This window comes from Mus musculus, chromosome 16 (assembly GCF_000001635.26).
Source record: "Mus musculus strain C57BL/6J chromosome 16, GRCm38.p6 C57BL/6J".
In the NCBI taxonomy this organism is placed as follows: domain Eukaryota; kingdom Metazoa; phylum Chordata; class Mammalia; order Rodentia; family Muridae; genus Mus; species Mus musculus.
The window spans coordinates 9,263,622-9,291,416 of NC_000082.6; the positions used below are offsets into that span (position 1 = coordinate 9,263,622).

The 27,795-nt window shown below is 43.0% G+C and overlaps 1 long non-coding RNA gene across 2 annotated transcripts; it reads left to right on the forward strand.

The window, feature by feature from the left end:
- Window positions 1-16,350: 16,350 nt before the first annotated feature.
- Gm41418 lies at window positions 16,351-26,944 on the forward strand. Of its 2 annotated transcripts, XR_875897.1 has the most exons (4): window positions 16,351-17,615; window positions 19,100-19,174; window positions 24,510-24,759; window positions 26,703-26,944. It is a non-coding gene; the product is annotated as a predicted gene, 41418 (long non-coding RNA). The 2 variants fall into 2 exon arrangements; XR_875898.1 differs by lacking the exon at window positions 19,100-19,174.
- Window positions 26,945-27,795: the final 851 nt, after the last annotated feature.

The window sequence follows — 27,795 nt, forward strand, 5'->3', positions numbered from 1 at the left end:
ACATAGCCAAAAAGCTGCTGTGAAATAGCCAACAATTGATCATAGTCTATATAATATATCTGTTGTTGGCTAATAGCTTCCTCTGCTTTCGGCAAAACTATTCATCCCTCAACCGTTGATTGTCCAAGGGAGTTAGGATTTGCATGCCTCTTGAGAATATAAAACAGAGGTTTAAGTTTTCCTGTGGTAAGCTTAACATCTCCTAAAAAATTTTTGAAAATAATTTGAAGTAAATTATCTTTTCTTTCCTAAAATTTCTGTGCCATACTTTTGTTTAGAATATGACTGAAGCCCCAAATATTGAAAAAGATATTGCCTTTGAATCTTTTCTGGAGCAACAACTACTCCAAATTTTTAAAACTTGTTGTATAAGAGCAAAGGCTTATAGTAAAACTCCTTCAGAGGGATCAGCTAATAAAATATCCATATATGAATATACACTGAAGGATTCAAAGTCCTAACCTCTTGTACTGAAGCAGAAACAAATTTTTGATGTAATGTAGCACCATTAGCCATTCTTTGAGGCAAAGCCTTTTAATGATGGGCTATTCAAAATTACAAGCAGACACACTAAATGTAAACCTATTATACCTATTTTTTGGAATGGCAGCTGGAGTAGGTAATCCAGGTTGTAGTGCCCCAATTAGTTTCATTAACCTTTCATACATCTTAAGTTTTAACTTTGTTTTGGATTAATGGAATAACCAATCCCTTGGAGGTGAGTGAATACATCAGGTCCAGAGTCTATTAATCCTTCAAATCTTTTTTCTTCAATCAGTAATTTAAGGTTAGGTCTCTTATTAGTAATAATATATTGAACCCAGTACACATCAGAGGAACCAAAACCTCCTTGTTCTCTCTTACTTTTGACAAATTTGGAGGGTAGTGGATACAAGGGAATGAAAATAAGTTGAGCAATTCTTTTATTAGCAGGCACAACTATAATGCCATGGGGGAAAGCAGCCATAATTCTAATTTCTCCTGCATAATTATTATCTATTACTCCTTGATAGATTGGTAATCTTTTATCAGCTCATGCCCCTTGCAAATCTCTATAACATAAAAGTAAGTCCTGAGGATTTTTTCCTGCTTTCTTTTTTTTTAACATGACGCCAGCCAGTGCTGAAGCTAAAGCAGGTTTTTTTTTTTTTTCAGTCTGCTATTATACTACTTTAAGTACATGCAAAATGATAAGATCAATTCTACGTCAAGGATCAACCAAGGCAATAAACAAAATCTGGTAAACACCTTTAGGGGCTAGTCAGGATGACAAAAGAACAGCCACACAAGCCTCCATTGAGCTAGCTCTGAACTTTGCATTAACTCAAATGTAAATGTACTTAATTTGGGCCTATTTCCTGAGGCCTAGCCCAATGATTACCCTTCCTGCACTGAGGACAAATTCCAGGGGAGTGATTCTGCTGCCTGTCTATGCCTCTATTTTTTGGACAGTCTTTCCTAAAATGACCTATGCCCCCAAGCTTAAAACATTCCTTATCATCTCGGTGCTGTGAAAAGCATTGCTTGTACTGTAGTCCCCTGCCAGGCGACAGTCATAGCCAGACCCTGATTGTATGAGGATCCAATTTCTGCACAAAGACAAATATATCAAGATAAGTCTGTCTTGGCTTTTGTATGGTTGGATGGCAGCACATCAGGCTGCATTAGCATTCTCATAAGCCAATTGTGTAACAAAAGGAATTCCTGCCTGAGGGTCTCCAAAAATTCTACCAGCTACTTTTATCAGTTCATTGGGACACAGTTAGATAAACTCCTCCCACTGAGATGACCTTCCCAATCTTGGGGGACTTATTTGCTTCTACCACTACATCCAATAAAGCTTATGTAAAAGGGGCAGCAGGCCAATACTGTGCTACAGCTGTTTTTAACTTTTATTACTCTTGTAATCATCTCCATTTGCTTGATTTTTTCTTAATTACAAATATGAGTGAGTTAAAAATCTTGAGCCTGTAAGCAAACTGTAAACTGCAGCCAATGGAACACTGGCAGTTTAACTATAATTTTAAAGTTTCCCTTGCAACATCAGAGCACAACCATAACTTTGGAAAGCAAAACTCAACCTCCAACAAACAATCCAGTCTCTCCACAAACACCAAGTGCATCGCCCCCACACTACAAAGGTTTTGGCTGCCAGTTCCTACACACAAATGCATGACAGTGCAGCCTCCAATACCTCAAAGAGACACTGCCCTAAATCCTAGTCTGATTTCTAGGATAAGAGTTATATCAAATATTATCCCAATTTAGTAGTATCTTTAGAGACCTGTTTTCCTGGGTTGGCTAATGCCACCTTTTGTTGTTTAGAATGATTCCAACCCTGAGTGACCAGCTTTAAGCTAACTTTCTGTTACCAATGTTACAAACTTTTAGTCATACCAAATAACTTATAAGCCAACACTCTATAACCAAGACATGCAGAACATATTTATACTTTTAAAATAAGTCAGAGACAAAAATGAAGTGACTATACACATCTTATATATTTACACTGGACAAAATTCTTACTTTTCTAGCTATAATTTCAAGAGAAGAGCACTTTGTTACCTTCTGAACCCAATAATCACAGCCAGAAATTTTTATAGGAGAAACAACCATCAACTCCCTTACCATAGAACTTGAGAAGTTGCTGGCCCCTTTAAGAGAAGCTTTTACAGATAATCAGCTCCAGGTAGGGCTTCTTCAGCTATACTAGATTCCTAACTACAAGTGCAGGGCTCCAAAGGCCAATTGGGACTGCCTTTTAAACAAGTTACACCAAATCAAAGGGTGGACAGCCAGCAGATAAAGTTTTAACCATTTTTTCTTTTGAACATGAAACACAGAACAACTATCATTCAAACAAAGAAACAAAAACAGACATAAATTGACAGACACGACAGATTGGTGCACCAAGGACAGATGACAGAGAGGGAAGAGAATGTAATATCCCAAAGGGACCCAGATATTCTACCTAAGACACCCAGAGCTAGAACTAAGGATATCTCCAGTAGGAGCCAGAGAGTCTCTAGGAGAGCTCTGAAATAGCTTTTATCCATTTTCCTTCTCTTTTGCTAAAGCGTCCCAGACCTGGGACAACTGCTTTTCTGAAACCTAGAAACCTAGTCTCTCTCTCTCTCTCTCTCTCTCTCTCTCTCTCTCTCTCTCTCTCTCTCTCTCTTTCTCTCTCTCTCTTACTCAAGTCATTTGTTTATTTACCATTCCTACTTCTGGGAACCATGCACAGCATAAATCTACTTGAGCTAAGAATTTTTCTGACATCTGTTTTTTTAAACCCTGATCCCTTCACCTGATGCAACTCTTGGTTGTGGACAAATGCCTGTTTAGAATTCATTGTGCAGTTACCCCTAGGTAATGTTGGTGTTGGGTCAACACCTCTTCAACCTGTCCTGTAACCCCTTATTGTACCTCCTGCAACAATAGCCTCCAAAAAATAAAATTTATAGCTAGCACCTGTAGCCATCCAGCAGCCATGGACAAACTGGATTGACCTTCCACGGGGTGGTGGAAATGAACTTGGGTGGGTGGGGAAGTGGCAAGAGAAGAACGAAGCCAAGACAAGATTCTGATCAAGGTTCCAAGTTTAATATTCAACACTGTGTTTATATAGGGAGAGCCCACAGACCCATCCTTTGTTTCAGCTGGATTCTGTTGCAAAGCAAGCTCAGCAGGCAGTCTATTCTTCTAAGTTCCAGTAGGAAGTTGCATGTGCAACCAAGGCAGATGACTCCACCTAGGTGGTTAAGCCCATTGTGGCAAGCACTCAAGGTCTGCTCTGCCTGCTCAAGGTTGGGGAAGGGCACACTAATTTGTTCCAATTCCCAAGAGAATGGAAACTAAATGAGGGGAAGTTGGTACTGGGAATGGGATGAGGGATGCTTAGACCTAATGAAATGATTTTAAAGTAACCTGACATACCAGTTTGAGCTAAGATAACCTCCAGTAGAAGAAACTAATAAAAAGAAACTAATAGAGCTGTGTATGTGTTCATGTGTGTGTTCGTGTGTGTGTGTGTGTGCGCGCGCACGCGTGTGAGTTATATGTATGTACTGTTCTACATGTAAATTTATACATGTGTATGCTAGGGGCTAGAGACCTATGTTGAATGTCTTTTCTAAGTAGTTCTTCATACTAATTAATTTTTTCCTTTATTTTTATTTTATGTTTATGTGTGTTTTGCCTGAAGGTGTTCATTACATGTGTGCAGTGCCTGCAGAAGTCAGAAGAGGGCAACTGATTCCCTGGGACTGGAGTTACAGACATGAGTTGTAAGCTGCCATGTGGATGCTCTGAATCAGACCCCAGTCCTCTGAAAGACACCAGTGCTCTTACCTGCTCCTTTCTCTCAGGTAAAGAGAAGCCTCTCAGCCTCCACATTATTTCTAAGGCAGGTGTCTCAGTGGAACAGGATCTCTCCTTGGGTAGACTAACTGTCCAGCAAACTCCCTGTCTCAGCCTCCGAGCACTGGTAACACAAGTGTACAACTGTGATGGCTTTTCAATATGGGTCCTGGGGATCAAAGTCTGGCTTTGGTTTGTTGACTGAGACATTGCCATAGCCTGTGGTTTCTTGTAAAGTACGTTTTATTCTGGATTAAATGCTTGTCTAAAATTGGCTTTTTATTAGTTTCTTCCACTGCAGGTTATCTTAGCTCAAACTGTTATGTCAGGTTACTTTAAAATCACTTCATTTCTCTGCTCAGATAGGCATTAAATTTTATTTTTATTGACAAATAGTATTTTGTGTATATTAATGGGTTACAATGTGATCCTTCAACACATGTACTGGGTATATCGTAGGATGAGGCATCTGGATAAATTAACACACACCAACTCAGAGGCACACTTCTGTGTGGTGTGAGCAGTAGGATCCATATGTTTAACAGTTCTAAGTATAAGATACTTGTTATTACCTACAACAAGTTACCCTGCTGTGTGACAGATCACAAGAGCTGATTTTTCCTGTCTCACTCATGACCAATATCCTCATTTTGCCTACCACGATCATTATACTGAAAAAAGGGATACTTTTATTGATTTGTTTTTGACATCACATTCATATAGTACATTCTGATTATTGTCCCTCATACTCTCTTTTCTGCTCCCCTCCCCCATATTACCACCCCCAAAGTCCCTTTCCCACATTTTTGCCTTTTCAAATTTTTTGTTTTGTGACCCAGTTAGCCAGGGTCTTCTGTTTGGCCACCAATTTGGAGATGTCTACTGGAGCCTGGTGGCTCTTCTGTGGGATAAACAATGACTGCCTACTTCAGAATCCATAAGTAGTTAACAGTTCAGGAGGGAGGAATTGAAACTAGTGAGTGGGCTTTTTCTGATTCATGACTGACCACTGATATGTTCAATTCCATAGGCACCCATTGCAGGCAGCTGTATCTGCTGTGGGACTGTGGCTGTGTGGGCCATGCCCCATCCAGAGGGCAGTCGTGCCACATTCAGAAGGCAGCATTTCACAGCCCTCATCTCTATCTTCAAGCTCTTGCATTCTTTTCATCCCTTCTTCTACAATGCTCCCTGAGCCTCAGCAGAATGGTATGGACATCAGTTTCGGGAGTTCTCATTTCCGGACTCTGTAGAACCTACTTTAAGTAGTATAATGTCTTTTGGATTTATCCACATTTTCTCACATAACAGATTCTCATTCTTTTTAAATGTTGAATCACATTCCAGTGTGTATTTATCATATTAAAACATGCCTATCAGTTGATCAGTACTGAGGGTTGTTGCAGAATCCTCACTTTGGTAAATAGTGTGGAGTGAACATGGGAACAGATACCTTTGACACACACATCCCACTGCCTTTTGGGCATATGCCCTGAAGTCTGAGTCCCTTCCTCCAACACCCCTCTCTCCTCCCTGTGTCCTTCTGGTGCTTCTGCCATTCTTTCCTTCCGCTATGGCTCCCACAGTGGGCCAGGCACTGGGCCCAGCTCTTTATGTTGGTATTTGTGTAGTTCCTGCAAGAGTACTATAGTGCTCATCAGCACCCCAGTTCTATGCTGGCGAGCCAAAGCTTCTGAGGTCACGTAACTCGTAGATTGCTGTGTTCTTGGCAGAGGTCATACAGAGCCAGACTTCACTTTTCGTCTCAAGCCTGTGATAGTCCATCAAACCTGCTAAACGGCAGCTTGCTAGTCAGCTTGCACTGGGGTCACTACTTGAGGCTACTCTCCTTTCTTGATCTGGTGTCAGAGTGACATTGCAGGGAGCAGGTGGTGTGTCTGGTGGACGGGACCTGCTCTTAGTACATTTTTGTCTGTGTAAGGGGTACAGGAGAGAAACTTTTCAATGAAAACTGACTTCTTGCTTGTGTTTTCAGAGGCTTCATTTGTTCTGATGAGATGATGTTCTGATCGGACGCCGGAGTGGAGCAGCTCCCATCATGGCAGTCAGGGAGCAGAAGCAGAAGATCTGAACCAGTGACCCTCAGGGGCCCTCCATCCTCATTCAAGGTGTTTCCGCTGAGATTAACTGTCCCCGGAAAGACCCTCATACACACTACAGGTCTGCTTTAGTTACCACCCAAGTCCTTCTTAATGTCACCAAGTTAGCAATCAGGATTAGCCAACTAATGTCTCTATTCTCCATACCAAAATTCATTAATATTCATGAGGTATGTCTTCTGGGATACCTCAAGTCCATGAACCATGCCCTTCTAAGCCGCTTATTGTTTAAATATCTAAAGCTTCCTGCTCAGTAAAGTGCACTGCAGCATCTGAGGTTTTAAGCTTTTTTGCAAACAGCAGCAGAAGACTAAAGAAAGGTAAAGATCTGCAGTTAGTGAGATCTTGGAATGTGACTCAGACAGCCACACCTCAGGTCTTCCTTCTTGGCATTGGTGAGCACATCTCAAACCCTTCTATTTAGGACTAGAGAAGTTAGTGGTGGATGAAATGATTTTACAAATGCTTCTTTTCCCCTCCTAGATTTCTCTTTTCCTTTTGTTGTAAGAAATGAATGGAGCTAATGGGACTGAGTAGATTCCCCTAGTGCGTGATAAACTGTAGTTGAAGTGAGGTGAACATAGGTTTAGATTCAGGATCTTAGTATGATGCTAGAAAAGACTCAGTTTCTCTACATCTAAAATAGGACAGTGGTACCCTTGGGACATAGCTTCATTGGTAGAGTGCCTGACTAACCCACATGAAGCCCTCTGTTTAACCCCCAGCACTGCAAAAGCCTGTATGCTGCCTGCAATCCTAACACCTGGGAAATGGAAACAGGAGGGTCAGAAGTTCAAGGTCACCCTGCGGTACAGGAGACTGCCTCAATCATAAAACAAGAATGTATATCTTAAATGATTGCCTACAGACAGACTTTGACACAATGCATTCAACTTACATAACACTAATTATTGCCATCCTTGTCATTTCTTCATGAGATGTGGCTCTTTGTTTCTTTAAGATTCTTTTAACTGAGCATCCATGAAGCCCAGTGTTTTCTCACTGGATGATAGACATTCCTTGGAGAGATAGCCTCTGTCTTTCTAGAGGTGCTAAAACTGAATTTCCCTTTCTTTTCTCCAAGTTTCTGGTTAGCACATTCTTAGGCAACATAAGATGATTTAAAACATTTAGATTAACATAGTGTTGTGAGATGATGATGCTATATCATAGAAGAAAAATCAAGATAGAATGAAAACAACGGAGGTTACGATTTCAATAGGGCGATGTGGGCATACTGCTCAGAGCAGGTGGGCAAGTACTGACATAAGGGAACTGAAGAAATTGCCACATAGAAACATTTGCTGCAAGTGTGTTCTGGGTTGAGGGAAGACAAGCACATAGGTAAGTTTGGTAGGGGTGCTGGGTTCCAGAAGTACTCAGGCCAGAACGTTGGGGTAGGTTAGCAATGCATGATGATATCAGAGGGCATTTAGGGCATAAGGTAAAGACTTGAGCCACAGTGAGGAGAAGGAACTTGTGCAGGGCCCTGGGAAGGGCAGGGTATAAAGGGACTCTTCTTTTTTCTTTTTAAGAGCATGTTAGCTGCTGAATGGAAGGTAGAGAGTTGTCTTGAGAATGATGAGACCCTTCCAAAGGCCTCTTACAGATAAAATCAAAGTTGATAAGTGGTGTATACTACAGTGTGGTAGTGCTGCTGGTGGTAAAATGTGATTAAGTACATGTGTTTATTGGAGACAGAGAGAGAGAGACAGGGAGAGACACAGAGAGAGGCAGAGATTGGAGGGATGGAGGGCTGCTGCTGCTACTAGTGATAGCATTTGCAGGTGTGTGTGTGTACACGTGTGCTCATGATATAGCCACAGAAATGTTTCTAGACTCAGATTCATGTCACAGGTGAAGGTAGAAAAGGCACAGCCAGGGCTAGGGTCAGTGTGGGCTGGGGTCATTTTGTACTCGTGAGCCCAGACAAATGGGGAGACTTGTCATCCTCTCCAATAGGCAATGTGAACCCAGCCCTAGAGAAGTGGCTGCTCCCTGTTTCTTCTCAACTTGAGGACAATTAGAGCTAAACACCTTGGAGGAAGTTATCCAGTCTCCAAGTTTGCTAATTCCATTTCTAAAATAGCTCTAAAGTCTTCACTTGCTCATGGCAGGGATAATTAAAACTAATGAAGTGAATTTAGGGGCGCACATCAGAGACTGAGCCTGGAGAATCTGCCGGTGATTACAGACATGCTGCAGATTCTTTGAAGGTAATTGTCAAGCGACCCATCTTCATTTGTATTCATGGAGACAGGGGGCCGTTTTCAGGGTAAACATTTCAGAGGTACCATCACATGGCACATTGCAGAACTGAGAATTCTACATTACACTTTAAGAGTACTAGGGCTCTGCCTACTGGTTACAAATAACTAACATTCATATTATGTGAATAATGAGTTAAAAAGATTAGAATGCAGAGAGAGGAAGGGTGAAAGTCAGAGAAACTCCTCATTTGTATGTTGTTAAGATATAAATATTTACTGAGCACTTGTATACTAGACACCAGGCTTCATTCAAGGTTTGGAAGATAGATAAACAAAACAGGCTAGGTCTCTCTTCTTAGGGCTCTCTAGCCTAGCTGAGAGAAATTCAAACATGAAAAAATATAACTTGGTAGTTATATAAACAGTGCAAGTATAAAAATAGGAGACGGGTCAGAGGGAACTTGTTGCTAAATCCTCTCAAAGCTTAAATGCTTTAAATGACAAGAAGGAGACATCAGGGTTTCTAGTGCTGTGAAGAGACATCGTGACCATAGCAACTCCTATAAAGAGAAACATTTAATTGGGGCTGACTTACAGTTCAGAGGGTCAGTCCATTATCGTCATGGTGGGGAGCATGGCAGCATGCAAGCAGACATCATACTGGAGAAGTAGCCAGAAGTCCTACATGTAGATCTACAGGCAGCAGGAAGATAGAGTAACACTGGGCCTGGCTTGAGCTTCTAACACTTCAAAGCCTACCCCTAGTGAAACACTTCCTCCAATAAGATCACTCCTCCTAATTCTGACACTCACTATGGGCAAATGGGGGCCATTTTTATTCAAACCATCGCAAAGGCAGATATCTGAAAACCAAAAGGAGTCAGAGGATAAAGCTTTGGACTTGAGTGGCCAAGTGGTGGCTATGCTAAGCAATGGGTTTGAGAGCCAGTGTGAGAGGAAAGACTGGGTGTGGTTAGGATTCCTGTGATGGCTGAGGCTGTCTTTGCTTGAGTTGCTGATGTGAGGAGGGAAAGGTGATAAAGAGAAGACACATCCCTGTGTGGATGAAGAAGAGATTGAAAGGTGCTGGGAGGAAATTGGACCTCTGCTTGTCTTCACACAGTAGGACACAGGACAGACACTCAAGTGGTGTCCTTAAAAGCTACTGAACTCTAGTCCAAAGCCTGGCTGGCTGCTTCATCCTACAGAGCTGCCTTCGTTATCTTAGGCTTGCTACTTACTTGGTGCAGAATCTTAGGCAACAGAATCCACCCCAGCTTTAGTTTTTCCCATATTGAAAAGGATATTAGACGAAGTCTTGCCATGTGGTGCCATTGAGATAACAGCTAGCCTTATGGAGTACCCACCCACTATGTATGTGATTACATCTCTAGTGTAGCTCCATAGAGGAATGACTATTATGGCTCCATTCTATGGACAAACAAATAGAGGAGTAGAGAACCGTTGTATTGCAGTTTACTCTGAGCTGAAATATTCCATCCTGGAAGAAGCCTGAGAAACTCCGGAAGTAAACAAACTTGACACGCCCAGAAAGTTGAAACTTCTATGATTCACAAGGTCTGGCCCCATGGTTAGGGACACAGGAATAGCTTCTAAGGGAGGAGACTGATTTGCTGAGCAGTCTGCAAGTTGTTCAGAGAGTTGCAGGGTGTCAGCTTTTGAGAACTGTTGCCCTTGGTGGGGTGAGCTTTTGTTGCTATGGCTGCCTTTGTGTCATTTGCACTCCCGTAATGAGCCACAATAGGCCTAATCTGGTCACCGAGTCCCTGTCAGTGTTGGGAGCCACAGTAGGCCTAGTTGGGTCACCAGGTCAAACTTCCCTGTCACTGTTGCTTTGTTCTGTCATCATTTCCTATCAGCCTCGAGGAGACATTTGTTTAATGTGTTCCCAGAAATAGTGCACAAAAGTTATGTGATACATCCAAAGCTCCAACTCTAGGGGCCAGGCAAGAAGAAATAACTTGTCCAGATTCACTTTCCTTGTGAGCCACACAGGTCACACTTAGACTCCAGAAATGGAAACCTGGCTGCTTCTCACCACAGGTCTTTTCCTGTTCTCAAGACCCATGTACAATACCAGATTATGATGTCACTTCCATGTCAACTCTACTTTCTCAAGGCAAGAACAGTGGTTTAGCCTGAGCTGTGCTGCGCTGCGCATGCCCCCCAGCAGATGTGCAGGGGATGTTGCCCAAGGGAGAACAATAGCAAGGATGGGATTCCTTTGTCTGTCTGCAGTCTTCCTGAGGAGCACTTGCTCTTCTCTTGGTAGAAGACATCTTTCCCCAAATTTGACAAGCCCTATGAGTGCACAGAGGGGAGACAGACATGGGAGCTCACATTTCAGCATCTTCTAGCTCTGCGCTTCCCTCTCAGCAAAGAAAATGTCTCATGAAAATGGGAATTAAAGCAATAAGTTGTATTTGGCACCAGCCAAGTGCCCACACAGGAGCTAAACATAGAAAAAGGGAGGAGAAGACCACGAGACAGAACAGGAAACTTTCCCTAATTCATTCTCTTGCCAGCATGCGAGACAGCGAGCATGCCATGGGCAGGACAATTAAATTGAAATATGGCCCAGCTAAGCAGAAGAGCTGTTCCAGCACGAAGGCCAGAGAAAACAATGACAACCCTTTGAGGGAGGTTGTGGAACAGGGTCCTCAAGGCAAGGTCTAATTATCTTAGCAGTGTCCATTTCAGAGCCGAGAACTAGCCTAAAAAATAAGTACCAGGTCTCCAGGCTCTTGCAAGATGAGTATTTAATAACGAGAGGAACAGACAGGAGTAATCCATGTGTGCCCTGAGACCAAGCATCATTTCACAAATGAAGGGATGTGTCTGACTGTACCTCTAATTGTGGAAAGAAAATGCCCATGAGGACTGAGCTCATGGAAGGAGGTCTCAGGGCAGGTGGATGGTGACACTGTGGCTGTCCCCTTTCCCCACACCGCCTGAGAGCTTTCCACTACTTCAATAAGGGAGATGATCTTAGGCAGAAAGGACCAGTCTGAGTGGTGAATAACTTTTGGTTTTGGAGATGAGTGACTGTAGAGCCAGTGGTGAGGTGACATGAAGTTTAGGAGCTACAGCCACTTCTTACAATGAAAAGACTAGCCATCCTGAGGGCTGTTTGAGGAAGCTCAGCCACTGTTCACTCTCCATGTTTTGAAATTGTATTCCATTGCTACAAACTCTACACTCCCAAAGCAGCATCACCCTTTTCCCCACCTCTCTAAGCTCCAGCAGGAGTTGGCTGCGGGAGGGCAGGGGGGAATAGGGATGATCTTACGTAACGCCTTGGTGGCCCTGAGTCATTTGGGTATTAGTTATTGTTTCCTGTTGCTGTGATAAAATACCACGGCAAAAGCAATTTAAGGGAGAAAGGGCTTATTCTGACTCATAGTTTGTGATTGTAGTCCACTGGGGCAAGAAGTCAAGGCAGCTGGAGTTTGTGACTTTGCATCCACAGCCAGGAAACAGAAGGAGGCAAGTGCTGGTGGTCTTCATCTGGATTTCCCCTTTATACTCAGCCCAGGACCCCGCCCATGTCATGGTGCCACCCACGGTTAAGGTGAATCTTTGTATCTCCTTCAACTTAATCTAGATAATCCCCATAGCCATGACAGAGGCTTGCCTTTAGGTGATTCTAGAGTCAAGTTGACAATCGATTCACCATCACAAAGGTGAACTGTAAATGTCTCTGTTTGGCTTTATTCCCATATTCCCTTTGCTCCATTTTTGAGACTTGTTTTCAGGTAGTCCAGGGTGGCCTTCAGTTCGCTATGTAGCATAGGATAGCCTAGGACTTCTGGTCTTCCTGCTTCCATGTTCCAGGTAATTGGAATTGTGGGCATGCGCCATCACATCTGTTTTTTGTGGTGTTAGGGATCAAACTCAGACAAACATTCTACCAACCAAGTTGTCTCCCTTGCCCCATCCCTTGATACTCTAGAACAGGAGTGTATCCCAGGATATTATTACAACTTGGCTCAAATTTCATTCAGTACAAAAACTTTTAATGATACTTTTCAGTTTTTTAAAAAAAAATATTAAAAAATTGGGTGTCACTCCTTTCTTGTTAGCACACATTCCTTGTGTGAGATCAGAAATTTCGTTGTGACATTTTCCAACCTACATGCATTGGTTATGATCAGCTCTCCTTGCTTTTTTCCTTTTTAGATTTTGCTTATGAGAGGAAATATGCAGTCTTTCTAATTCCAGATGATTGTGTAATGATCTTCACTTTTATCCTGCAACTGGCATAATTAGTTCTTTGTCATTGAAGAATAAATAATCCAATTGTGGGTGTGTGAATATGCATGCATGCATGTGTATGTGCACACATGTGTGTGTATGCATGTATGATGTGTTCTTTATCCATTCTGTAGATGAACATCTAGTGCAATCCCATTTCTGGGCCATTGGGCTATCACAGTGCAGCAATAAGTATGTATGCACGTATGTATGCTGGCTTTTATTCCTTTGCATATGGGTGAGGAGTTATAGAGTTGAATGGCAGATCTATTTCACCTTCTGAGGACCCGTCATACTGGTTTCCATAGTGGCTGTACTAGTTTATATCCCATTGATGGGTGTATGTGCCCCTTTCTCCCTGAGTCCATATCAGTATTTATTATTTTTTTCCAGACAGGGATCTTTTTAGGGTTCCAATTGAGGTAGATGTTCTAATTATTCTTGATTACTTTTAAGACAGGAATCCTTAACCAGAATTGATTGAGGTTCCCAAACTTGGGGGACATGTGCAGATATCTGGGGACATTTTATGTTGTCATGACTCAAGGAGGATTGTTACCAGAATCATGAGGAAGTATGTGTGGGTGGTCCTGCATAGCAAAGACTCATCCAGCCCTGAGTTTTGATAATGCCAAAGTTTAGAGATGGAGAACTCATCATGTGCCTCAATATAGCACCACAGACAATCTGTTTTCAGTTTGTCCTAGGTAGTGTATATAAAAAGGGCCGGCACAGAAGAGGTGGGAAGAAGATGGCTTTGGTACAAACTTAGGTGGAGAAAGTGGAGGCTGTTTCATTATGCATATTGGCAATGAGAGTGGGGACTTACTATGGAGGGACATTGGGAGATCAGACCATGATTGCCTTAAGTTACTTCCCATGGCAATATCTGAACATCATTGACTCTTTGGGTCCAGAAGCTAGTATCTCCAGCACCAGTGCAGTGAATTTTAAGATGAAATAAGCAGATGTGGAAAGGCACAGCATCCTTGAGAATGAGTTCTGAGAGACGTAAGCCACAGATACATTGCCTCAAAGCAGAGCCAGGGGTGGGCAATGCAAATGAGTGTATGGTCATTTGATTTGATAGGTGTTGAGTGTGCCTGGTGTTCACACTCTCAGATGCCATCTTTATTTAGGTAATTGTAAAATCTTACCATTATCAGGATGAGATCTCTCTTTAACTGTCGGCTGGGAGGGACCCTCCAGCAAGTCAGAAGAAAGAGACAATGCTGCCTTAGTGTGATAGTGACAACCATGAGCTCAGAGAGAAACCAGGACGAATGAGAAAATGATGTGCCCTGGAAAAGACCGTGTCACAAATTAGCTTTGGTTGTAGATCAATGGCCCATTTGCTCCATTGGGTGCGTAGCTCATTCCAATGTTTTGAACATTATATATGTGTGTGAACCAAAAGATAAAAATAAAAGTTAAAAAGGCAATGATAAATATTTGTATGCACCCCAATAAGCTGTTCTGCTTAACTTTGGCTGCCATTATCCATTTTGAATCAGAGATGAGCAGCCACACTGGTGATATATGTTATACTTAGCAAGACCCTGCTTAAAGAAGTCCCAGGCAGAGGGGAAAACAAGACAAACTATATGAGGGTCAGAGAGAGAGAGAGAGAGAAGGGTGGGGGGTTGGAGGAGAGTAGGCCTTCAAGGGATTCCCTGAGCACACCCTGCTTAGACTTTGAGACACTTTTAGAAAGGCTTTTCCCCTCCCATTGCTCCGGTGGTGCGGTCAGCATTGATGCCATATTGTTTTCTGTTTCTAGCAACTGCAACCACGTTTGCCTACCAGGTGAGACAGGAGACTCTGTGATTTGGACTTGAGCTTGCACACAGCTCTCTTTGACCCTTTTTGGTTTGTTCCTGTCAAAGGCATATAGAGCTTGTCTGCCACAGCTGCTACCAAACAGGACATTCTGAAAGCAGTAGTGTGAACTCCTGTTCTCCATGTGAACTTGAGTTTTCATATGATTATGCATATCATTTTAGTGTTTCCAGGAGCTATAAAGGTAGAATTCCAGAAAATGACTTTCTAAAGATTTTGTGGTCCAATCCAGGCCTCTTGAATGAAGAGTAGAGAGGGTGTTCTACTTAGTTTTATGTCATTTGACACAAGCTAAAGTCATCTGAGAGGAGAAGACTCAATTGAGAAAATGCCTCCACAAGGCCGGCTGTAGTTAAACCTATGGGGCATTTTCTTAGTTAGTGATTCATGGGGGATGGCCCAGCCCATGGTGGTCCTGGGTTTTATAAGAAGCAGGCCGAGCAAAGCATGGGAGCAAGCCAGTAAGCAGCATCCCTTCATGGCCTCTGAGTCAGCTCCTGCCTCCAGGTTCCTGCCTTGTTTGAGTTCCTGTCCTGATTTCCTTTGATCATAAATAGCAGTGTGGAAGTGTAAGCTGAATTAACCCTTCTCTTCCTGAATTGCTTTGGCCATGGTGTTCTATCACAGCAATAGTAACCCTAACTAGGACAGAGGGCAAGAGATTCGACCAAGGTCCCGTTTTCCATGCTCGTGAGAAGAGATATAACTACTCTCTACATCTCTGACTTTTTTTTTTTTTTTTTTTTTTTTGCTACCTGACCAGGTTGGAAACTTTTAAGCCAAACAATGTACAAGAGCTGAACTTAGTTCAGAACCAGTAGAAAGGCATGCTTTTATTTTCTTTTAAATATTTGGGTCACTTGATTAAAGGACATGAATGTATGGGAGACCCTGGTATGGTCATCAGTATGTACTTCCACACTCAGGTTGAGTCCCTAACTCCACGACCTTAGGACGTGGTGTTTGGAGATAAGATTTTTGCAGAAATGTATAAGTTCTGCTTAAGGCCATCAGGGTAGGCCATATTCCAGTGTGGCTCATATCTTCATGAAAAGAGGAGATTTTTGACTCCTCTTTTTATGCAGTTGATGCATTGAGGGTGTGTACACATGGAGGAGATTGCCAAGGAAGGGACGAAGTGGCCAGCCATCTGTAAGCCACAGAGATATGTTTCAGAAAGAACCCAACCCTGCCAACCTCTCAATCTTGGATGTCCAGCCTCACAAACCCTGAGAAAACCAATCCCTGTTGATTAAGCCACCCAGTCTCTGGTATTTTGTTATGATGGCCCAAACATGAAGGGCAGGCTCCTTCACTTCTTATAGTAGTAATGACAACAGCGAATATCTATTTCCAGATAAATTTCTCAATTAGCCCCTATAAGACTCTATGATGTAGATACAATTCTTGGCTTCATTCTGCACATGAATGGGCTGAGGCTAATTGAATTAGGGTAGAGCTGAATGTTCCAAAGCCACGCCCCTAATTACAATGGAATTCTAGACTCTGACTGGCTCTGGGTGCCCTGCAGAGCTCAGAATAGACATTTGGTGCCACGAGTCTCTTCCTGTCCTATAAGAAGTAGAGGAGAGAAGAAAAGGAAGTCAGAGTGTATGGAGCTAGTGGCACGGATGAACTGTTTCTTGTCGTGTCTGGACTTACAGGTCCTAGTTTACCGTTTCTTCCCCACTTGCCCACCCCTGAGGCAGCCCGTGTTGTCTTCTTCCTGGAACAGCAGTGGCTTTCTTAGGTGGTGATTTCCCCACAGTTTAGAAGGGTACGATCAGAGGCATTATGGATCAGAATGGACAGAAAGCTGTAGCTGCTTATAAAGTTGAGAAACTCACTAGGGGAAACAATGGCATCTTAGGGATGCTCTTTAGGGAGGAGCCAGCTGGAGGGAGACCTGCATCTTCCCTGTGTTCCCAACCTTTCTACCTCCCTGCTGCTGTAGACCCTCCCATGCACCTTCCCTTTGTGCCAAACCTGTCTGTCTGTTTAACCCTATAACACAACCATAACATTGCCATATGTCCCCTATCTTCCAGGAAACGGAGGGAATCCAGATTGCATGCTGTTCAATAGTGACTTTCTGTTGTACAGGAGGAGAGGAGGGCGGTAGAAGGTAACCAGATTCAGTGCTGAGGTGTGGGCCCTCTGTCTCATCCCTGCCAACTTCCTCCTCTTGAACCTTGAACTTCTACCAACATTTTTAGCTTCTACTCTGTACCAGGTAGGAGGCTGTGGGCTGGCCCGGCAGTGAATCCAGAGCTGTGGCTGCTCTCATGCTCTTGGGCCTTTTGGTCTGGGAATATCTTTAGTTTCCAAATCCTTCAAATCCCAAGCCGTTTTCTTTCCTCAAATGAGAGAAAGGGAATAGGCAGCAGGCTGGTTTATTGGATGTTTTCCTTCATTTCTGACTCTGACAGCCATCCTTCACATCTGATAGGGAGTCTTCACAATAGTGATGAATTTATTCATTTTGACTGTTTGTGAAGCTCTCTAATTAATTCTTTATAGATTTCCATCAGCGACTAAATTTGTGTTTTGAGTTAAAATTGGGCATTCAGAGGAACTGCCTTGGGATACTCTGCTCTCTCGGAGCCCCTCCTCCACACTGGCAGCTGCTGACCTCCTGTTCACTAAGCAACTGAGCAGCACCGTTTGCCTCATAGTGACGCACCAGCAGGTGGTTACCATGGAATGAGACAGCAGCAAAGCACTGTCCCTGTCGTCATGGAGCCCCTGAGCCATCTCCTAAGCAACCTGGCAGGAGATCCCCAAACAAATCTATGCTCTCTGCTCCACTGAGGTTAGTTTTAAATTTATTTTTGTGGGTTGCTTGACATCAACAGCTTTGTGTAGCTAAACAAATTTAGGGAAGGAGCTACAGTGTAGCTCTGTCCAGAGAGACACGGAAAAAAAAAAAAAGAAAGAAAGAAAGAAAACAAAGCAGAGGGAGGATGAAGGGGAGGGCAGGGGATGACACAACATATAAGAAATGAGTCTAAGAAACATACAGAGAGATGGAAAGAACTGTGTGGAAAGGGGGAGAACAGATACACACACACACACATACACACATGGAAAAAAACAGAGGCAAAGAAACACAGAGAACACTGCTGCGAAGAAAACAGTGTCTCACAGAAGACTAAAATATCTGGGGAGATAGCAACAGTGGCTGTGTTACTTGGAGTGTCAGCCATTTCTCCCCTTACTTCCTGTTCTTGTTCTCAATGTGGGAATATTAAAAGAGGTTGCATTACTTGAGTGGGAGTCACAGTTCTTGGAGACACATACCTGTGTCTTCCCTCCATGTGCCACTAAAATATGTGTTTTTCCATAGCACATGCTTCCCCCCCCCCCCCGGGGTGGGGAGGGCAGCTTTCCATTTTAGTGTGAGATAGGCAAAGGAAGGGGAGGTGGAAAAGACAGTTAAGGCCGTCGGAATCCTTTTCCCTCCACATAAGACACTGGAGTTGTACGTGTTTGGGGAGGCTTTTCTGGTGACTTATAACTGGACAATCCAATGGAGAGTGATGTGTGCCAGGGAGCCCAGAAAGGCTTTTACATATGACCACTCACTTGGCCTGAGAGTTGGTCCATGTAATTGGGAGCACCATCCTTGTTAGTGGACAAGAGAAATGGGGTGTAGAGAGGGGAATTGCCCTGAGTTTACTTGACTGGTAGGAGATGAGAAGGAGGTAGAATTGATCAGCTTGCATCAAGAGCCCTTCTTCTTAGGCTCCCAGTGAAGTTTAGAAATGGGATCACACCTAGTATATACAGACCCTGCCACAGAAGCTGCATCTTCAGTCTCCAAGTACTGGGGTTACAGAGACACTGGGCAGCATGGCTGTCCGTCGTGGGAGTAGGTCACATACTCACAGTTTCAGTAAAGGATTGAGTTAAAGTAGATGAGACAAATGACAAGGCTAGTCTTCACCGGGCTCAAGCAAGCAATGCTGGTTCTGCCTCAGCTTCGCCCAGCAGTTTCTACTTCAGTCTGGCTGTATCAAGCCCTTGATGCTAGCCATAAAAGCATGGTATGGGTCCCTACATTCAATTTCATTGTTTGGAGCCAGAATCAATTAAAAGACTCTTTCATAGATTACATTAATAGGGGTTTGGCAACAACAAGAATATTGGTGACATCATGAATGGTAGCACCTGAGGAAGAAAGGTGACATTAAAAGGTTGGACTCCAGAGTCAGGCGCTCGCTCTTGACTTTGACCTTCACAATTCTGCCACTTGTTAACTGCATAATCACAGGCAAATGACAACTCTTCCCTCAGGTGTCATTTTATCTCAGTCCTCACTGCTGAGCACACACAGGCAATGATGAAAGTCACAGAAAGACTGTCCTGAAGGTAAGGAATGTTGCTTGCGGGTGAAGCTGTCAGGAAGGGCTTCCTGCAGGAGGTGACATCTGAGCTGTGGTAACTGTCTTCATGGCTGAGGACAGTACTAACTTACACCTCTTCAACACTCCTCCCCTCCCCCAACACACACACAAGCATGCGCGCGCACACACACAAACACACATAAAGACACACATACTCTACTACTCAGCTATTAAAAAGAATGAATTTATGAAATTCCTAGCCAAATGGATGGACCTGGAGGGCATCATCCCGAGAGAGGTAACACATTCACAAAGAAACTCACACAATATGTACTCACTGATAAGTGGATATTAGCCCCAAACCTAGGATACCCAAGATATAAGATATAATTTGCTAAACACATGAAACTCAAGAAGAATGAAGACTGAAGTGTGGACACTATGCCCCTCCTTAGATTTGGGAACAAAACACCCATGGAAGGAGTTACAGAGACAAAGTTTGGAGCTGAGATGAAAGGATGGACCATGTAGAGACTGCCATATCCAGGGATCCACCCCATAATCAGCATCCAAACGCTGACACCATTGCATACACTAGCAAGATTTTATTGAAAGGACCCAGATGTAGCTGTCTCTTGTGAGACTATGCAGGGGCCTAGCAAACACAGAAGTGGATGCTCACAGTCAGCTAATGGATGGATCATAGGGCTCCCAATGGAGGAGCTAGAGAAAGTAGCCAAGGAGCTAAAGGGATCTGCAACCCTATAGGTGGAACAACATTATGAACTAACCAGTACCCCGGAGCTCTTGACTCTAGCTGCATATATATCAAAAGATGGCCTAGTCGGCCATCACTGGAAAGAGAGGCCCATTGGACTTGCAAACTTTATATGCCCCAGTACAGGGGAACACCAGGGCCAAAAAGGGGGAGTGGGTGGGCAGGGGAGTCGGGGTGGGTGGATATGGGGGACTTTTGGTATAGCATTGGAAATGTAAATGAGCTAAATACCTAATAAAAAATGGAAAAAAAAAAGACACACATACTCACACACACGCACACACAAACACCCTGCCACACATTTACATTTTTATCAGCATATATTCATTATATTTAGTCCTGGATTTCATAAGGGCATTCTTTTTTTTTTAAATGAAGGTTTTTGTTTGTTTGTTTGTTTGTTTGTTTGTTTTTTAGTATCAAATAAAGTTTATTTAGGGCATGGGGAAGGGAGTTGAGAGGGAGAGAGAGAGAGAGAGAGAGTGAGAGAGAGAAGAGAAGAGAAGAGAGAGAGAGAGAGAGAAAGGAGTAGAGGCTAACCATGAGTACATGGAGAGAGATGGGGAGCAGAATGGGGAGAGAAGGCTCAGAGAGGGAAGAGAAGAGAGCAAGAGAAGAGAGTGAGCCACAGTGAGGTTTTAAAGATTAGGGCAGCCTCTGAGGGAAGCATAGGTCATTGAGTTCAGCAATAGCCTTTCTTCTCTCCATCTCTGTACAATACCCCAGAGCTGTCTAACAAAGGCTCTGCAGAGCAGGGGGATAAGGTGGGTGAGACCCTCCTACTCTCCATCTTTCTAGTGTCTTTGAGTCCATTTTAATTGTTAAAACTCTATAAAGGTATGTCAGAGAGCCATTTTACTCCCACTCCGGTGACATAAGGGCATTCTTATAAGGATACATTGTACTTATTCTCTCCTATTGCATTTATGCATATAGGATATTATGCACCTACATAAAGTCAAGCATCCACAGAGGAGATGAAAGTGTGTGATATTTGTTTTTCTGCCACCTTTCAAATGGTAATTTTGGCCCGGCATGATGCTAAAGACTTCTCAGGTTCTCCCTTTCTCAGAGGCGCCTTGCATTGTTTATCTTCTTTTCTACAAGGATAGCCTGAAGCCATCTCCAAGGTCAAGACAACACCTTCAAGGTCACAGAGACAGCAAAGAGCTGAGTCATATCTCCCTGACTGCATTCAGAAAAGACACACACGTGTTACTTTTTCTCTAGGTGTGAAGTTGACTTGTAGCTTACTCTCTACTTTGTTATGATTTAAAAGGCCATCTGTCTCCATCGCTGATACATCTGCTGTTGGCATTCCAGTTTTGCTAACTTGTTTGTGTCATGTGGAGTTGCAGAGGTCTCTCAGCATCTCTGCCCAGTAGTTCATGGTATATGCACTTGTACAAGTGCATATGAACCCCAAAGCTAGCCTTTGGTACATTGGTAACTTCCACTATTCTGAGAGTTCAGGTGTCTGAATTATCAGAAGTGCATACATGCCTACTGAAGCTTCATTTAATTGACAACACACAGCTCCTGCTACACTTAGGAAAGTTTTCCCAGCCTAGCAACAAAAAGGCTTCACAGAAGGAGTCGCTCTGCATTCATTATTAAGATGTTTTCTGATGCTGCTCTTCAATAACAAAGGACAACTTGAGTCAGCCTGAGCAAGAAACAATTTGTTGGAAGGATGCAAGGACATCTAAGAGACCCTAGGGAATGAGCCAGTTCTAAGCAAATGAAATCAAATTTAAAAATGGGCTGCTCCAGGGACCCAAATAGAAGGAGTTTATGATTTATTCATTTTGAGTTCTGCAATGGAATCCCTACAGCTGGGCTTGGCAGGCTTTTCCTCTAGAAGAAAGCATTTTTCCTGTACCCCAGTCACTTGCTACAGTCTACCTTACACCTGTTCAAAAGACCACAAGCTAGCCAGGTCCAATTCAAAGTTTGTATTTTTAAACATGACTTATAGTTTGGCAAATGTATAGTCTGTTGTGAGAGTGTATTGGTACATCATTTCTCTAAATAAATAAATAAATAAATAGGAAATCCAACCTTAATTTTGTAGGACCTAAGAAATTATTTGATATAAATACTTTAATGATGGTACTTGGGTTTTAGAATGTCAGTGGTATTAACATCTGATTTACGAAATAACTCTAATAGCTGGTTCTCCCCCTTCTCCTTTTCCTTCCTTCATTTTGTTCACTCTTCCCATGATGCCCTGTGTAGAGATGATACCTAGGGACTCTGTGAACACTGGGCAACTGTTTTACTGCTGATCTGCATGGCTCCTGCAGTTCACTTAACTATTTCCTTATTTTATAAGCTTAAAAATTGTATGGGATACCTAAAACTTAGCTTTATTTTCTATAATTCTATAAAATAAAGCAATAATTAAACAAACAAAAAGATGTATAGTGAGAACTGAGTGAATCCATAGTGTCTAGTCCATAAGAAACACATTGGATCTGTTAGCTGTTTTCCACATTGCTCTGCCCTGCCCATCTGTAGATCACTGTTTTCTGGGTCCTTGGCATCCTGCACAATGGACTGACCTTGGCGGCCTTCCTGATTTTTAACTTTTGGACTTGGACTGAATTTTATCATGGTCTTTTCCTGTTGTACAGCATGATAATAGAAGAATATGGGTTTCTTAGCCTCAATGTGTGGGTCTGCTACCATAATCAATATTGTATTAGGTATCTTTTTATCTTGTTGTTTCTTCCCTCTGGATCACCCCATCTATACAGAGGAAGAGGACATATTTTTCTGGATTAGTTTGGTGATGGCCAAGAGATTCATGAGCTTGACTTTCCCACGTGAACTTTGTAGATAGCAACTCTTTGATTTCCCCACATTTTATTCATCATTTTCCCTAAGGCCACTCATAGTTTTATGTAAGCCTGCAGGGGAGTCCATTTGGGCATTGTAATATGATGTGCTTATCTACAATGTTCATTCTCAAGAACTTAACAATTGAGTTGCAAAAAAATCACCCAAAATCTCATAACTTAAATATATTTATGAGTTTGTGCTAGGATGTATCCATAGCCACTTCTGACTACACATGGCAACGTGTTGGACATACCTACTAGAAATTATGATTTTGGACACTTCTTGAACCCAAATATGCTGCCCCCAAATTTTCTGTACTCCAGCATATAGAGCTATGGCATATCTTCTGCTAAAGTCCTCTGAAAGGATTTTTCAGGAATTAATGGTTATAAACCACAAAAGGTGGGTCTAATTTGATAAGCTACTATAGTTTGTGGGTGAAGACTTCTTTCAGCCCCCAGTGTTTAATACTAGCTTCTTTCTTCTTGCTGACAAGTCTTCACAATGGGTCCCTAGAATGTGAAAGCACTTGGATGAATTGGTTCATAGAACCACCAAGGTTCCATCCTGGGATTCTGGAGACAGCTGGGGTATGCTAAGGGATGATTTCAAGTTAGACTTCCTTAGACTTCAGAGCTACTCTCCAAACAAGCACAGCATGGGCTATTCCCAGCAATTACGTCTTTCCTACATCACCCATGGAGTACAACACCTCGTCTAGTGCATGCTGTTTTTCTGGGGCCAGGAAGACATCCAGCATTTGAAGATGATAGATATATATATAAATTAGTTAATGTTCTGTTGCTGTAATAAAATACCATGACAAAGAGCAACTTAAGGAAGAGAGTGTTTATTTTAGCTTATGATTCTAGAGGGATGGAGTTAATAATGGTGAGAAAGGCATTAAGACAGGAGAAGGAAGCAGAGAGAACAGGGAGTGGGTGAAGCTAAACCCTTGAATCCTACCCCCAGTTATGCACTTCCTCCAGCAAAGTCCCACCTCCATAACCTCACACAGCATGCCACCGTGCCACCAGGAACCAAGTGTTCAAATTCCTGCACCTGTAGGGGACATTTCTCAGTCAAGCCACCATTGTCCATGAATTACTTTTCCTGCTATGGCCAAATGCTTGACAGGTTGCGCCTTAAGGCAGCAAGGGTTTATTGTGGCTCTCAGTTTGAGAAGGTACAGTCGCTTACTGTGGGAATGCTGGGAGAAGGGCAGCGCCACGGTGGCAGGAGGTGCAGAGCCTTGTTCACACCTCTGCTTGAGAGGCTGATTGAACAGAAGTCTCGTCCCCAGGGACCCACTTCTTCCAGCCAATTCCCATCTCTCAAAAGCTCTACACCCTCCCAGCTCCATCAGCTGGGGGATCAACTGTTCACACAGGTGAGGCTGTGGGGGACAAGCTCAAACCACAAGAGATATTACAACACAATAGAGCACAAAACAATACAGCACAACGAAACAGTGCAACAAAACTTTTTTCACAGACCTAAAAGCAGCCAAAGTCTTATTAGGTTCGCAAAATACTCCAGGCAGAAAGGATACTTAATGCAACTGGTATTACAACCACCGTAAGGCAACAGAAAAAGCGTGAATAAAGATTTAAAGGATTCTAATGTGTAACTAGAAAATTAGGTGGTTTTCTAATCCCCAGTGGAGAATATTTGTCAAATGTTTCCAGCTGGGCTAGGAAGCTTCACTTTTATTTTATTTCTTTTTGTCTAATTACAGGAATCCCAGGAGATTAACATCGCCATCTCCACCTTACAAACAAGGAAAATGAGGCACAGGAGATTTAAATAATTTCTCAGTGACATTTAGCTAACGCATGGCTAAGCACAACTTGGACCCACCGTTGTCTGTCTGACTCCAAAATCTGATTTCTTTCCCATCATCCTAGCTACTTCTCTGTAATTTATACATTAGTCAGTTCTAGGGGCTTTAGCTTTTTCCAAAGAAGACCTAGTAGCAGAATCTATAGGTAAGAGAATTATGGATCTTTTGTATACAGAGAGTGTTTTGAAGTGAATGAATGTCTAGGGAAGATTTAGAAACAATGATTTGCATCCAATTTGCAAAGCTAAAAATGTCTGTTGGCCTTACAGGAGCTGTCTGTCTTGTTGTCAAATCCAAGTTGTTGTTGTTTTTTTTTTTTTTTAAAAGAAGTATTCTTCTTAGAAAAGCCTTTCATTTCCAGAATGCAAGCTGAAAGAACAATAAATAAGTTACCGAGAATGTATTTTTACCCAACATTTAGACATGGCTAAACAGCTGTACACGCTCATTTGGGTGTCTGACAGAATGCTGGGGTACACTCCGGTGCCAGAGAGGTTGCCTCACTAGGACAAGGTGAAATCACTGATCTTTATTTTTTCTGGCTGGTAATCTGGGCTGCAGAGAAAAGAGGAAGGGGACCACTGCTCACCCAGGAGAGTCACAGTCATGAGGTGTGGAACGTTCATGCTCATTTTGAAAGGGCTGCATGTCCTACAAAGTCCAGTGAGGTAGATCTGATGCTGCCTTTGCTGGCCTGCAGATACATGGCTAGTTGATGCATATCCTGCAGTGTGTCTCTGGAGGGGAAATCTGAAAACCATGCACTAGCCAGATACAGCATTCTGCTGCTAATATTTATTCTTGACTCGTTCATTCGATACCATGAGCCTGAAGAGAGAGGGAATTCCCACACCATCTTCTCCTAAAAAATACAACATGTGGTTCTTAGTGAGATGAGACAGCAATATCAGTGGCGAGTAATTTTAATTTTCTAGTCTCTGTATCTAAGGTTTACTGTGTTCAATTATGTAAGCAGAGCAGAGGGATCCAAATTGAACGTGGATTTGTGTGTAGATATCAAACCTAGGGATGATGTGATGGATTGTCAACTTGAGACTCTTTAAAATCTGCTGGAAGATTGGTGAGGTCCACACTGGGATGTCTGTGAGGGAATTCCAGGGAGGATTAGCTGAGGAGGGCAGACCCACCCTGAATGGGAGGCACTTAGTCCTAAACTGGAGACCGGGCAGAATAAAAGGGAAAATGAAGCAAACAGTTCAGTACCAGCCATTTTCTCTGCTTCTTGACTGCGGTGATGTGAACAGCTCAGCTCCATCACACCTCCCCAGTGAGGGCTGACACCCTTGAAACTACAAGCACAGTAGTAGTTCCTCCCTGTAAGTAGTTCACAGGAATTTTGGCTGCTTCCATGAACAAGTGATTAATACAGATGGGAAATGGCTCGGTCCATTCCTTTTCTGGTCTCACTCCCATGTCTGGAACTTTGAGATTTACTGGGGTTTGCTTATAAAATAGCATTATGTGGTTCTAGAATGGCCTGCAGCCACCATCACCATATGACACAAAGAAACCTATTTGTACCAGCTTTAAGGAAACAACTATGGCCCTGGAGAGATGGCTCAGTGGACAAGACTGCTCTCTACACAAGCATGAAGTCCTGAGTTTGAATTTCTAACACTTATATAAAAAAGCTGGACATGGTCAAATAAAAGCTTGAGTGGCATGGGTGGTGGAGACAGGAGGATTACAGGCCTGGTCCACTGCCAGCCTAGTTTCAGGCTCAGGGAGGGACACTGTCTCAAGAGATTAAGATGGAGAGTGTTAGAGCTGGATACCCAGCATCCTCTGCTGGTGCCTTTGTGAGCAGACACACACACATGTATGTGCACATACAACACACACACACACACACACACACACACACACACACACACACCATTAACCGTTGTTAAATAGTAAAGACACTTGTCAGCCATTAAACAGTTGGTAGCTTCTTTCCAGTTAGCCAGAGTGAGAAATATTCTTGTTAGTTTGTTTGTTTTTTAAACATGGGGATTTGAAAATGATACAAATTAAAGTTTTTAAGTCTCCTCTGGAGAGATGGCTAACTGGCACATCCCACTGCAGAATCGTCATTCACTGTCCATACCATGGCTTTACGATGGCTCAGTGGCGAAAGAACTCGGCTCCGTGCCTCACAACCTGAGTGCAGTCTCTGGGACCTGCGTGGTGGAGACACAGAACAGACTTCTCCAAGTTGTCTTCTGACTTACAGGTGTGCAGCATGGCATATTTGTACCCTCACAAGCATAGATAGGTGGACAGACACATGCAAAAAATTTTAAAATGTAATAAAAAAGGATGTGATCTCCCCAGTGAGACTCAAGTAAGTGAGACATTTGGCTTTGGGACAACTTAATAATAATATAACCTTGGGAAAAATGTTTAACCTCTCTGAATCTCACAATGGGTCTTGAGGAATTCCCACAGACCAACTAACTCTTAAATAATGGCTGCCATGTTGAGAAGAAATCAGAGATCATACTCAAAGACATCAGGGACAGAGCAACAATTGATTAGTAATGTCTGTCATGAATGTAGGGAAGGATGTTTTGGTACTACAAGAAAGGGGAACAGCATGGGTTCTAACAGCCAACACCAAGCAAGTCTTTATAACATGGCAGATGCTCTTTGCAGTGATCTGTTCTATGATAATAACTTGGCTCATTTCACTAGCCAGGTTAGGCAATGTTTCTCAGTGGGGTGATGTCCCAAACCAAAGCTATTTGGTAAAGTCTGGAGACTCTTTTGGTTGTCAAGTCTGAGGTACACGTGGATAGGTAGTGTTGGCACTGCCGATCTGGTGAAACATCCTACAGTGCAAAGGGCAGATCTCTCCATGCACAATCCCCAAATTATCCAGCTGAATGTGTTGACAGCGCCAAGGTTGAAAAGCCTTCAAGAACAATTACTATCAGCCTGTGATATTGGTGGATGTGAGGAACAGAGAAGCCCGGGCAATTTTCTTAGGTCATTAGGGAGCAGTTGACTGGGATTGGAGTCGGACTTAAAGCTCACCCTTCCCTTCTTCATATTTAGCAAGAAGGTGGCAAGGAGCAGGGTGGGGGTTGGGGGTAGCAGGAGCTTGGAGCAGCTGTGCAGGTTGCAGTCACAGGGTGGGGGTGGGGGTGGGACTGGGGCTGGGGTAGGGGGTGGGGTT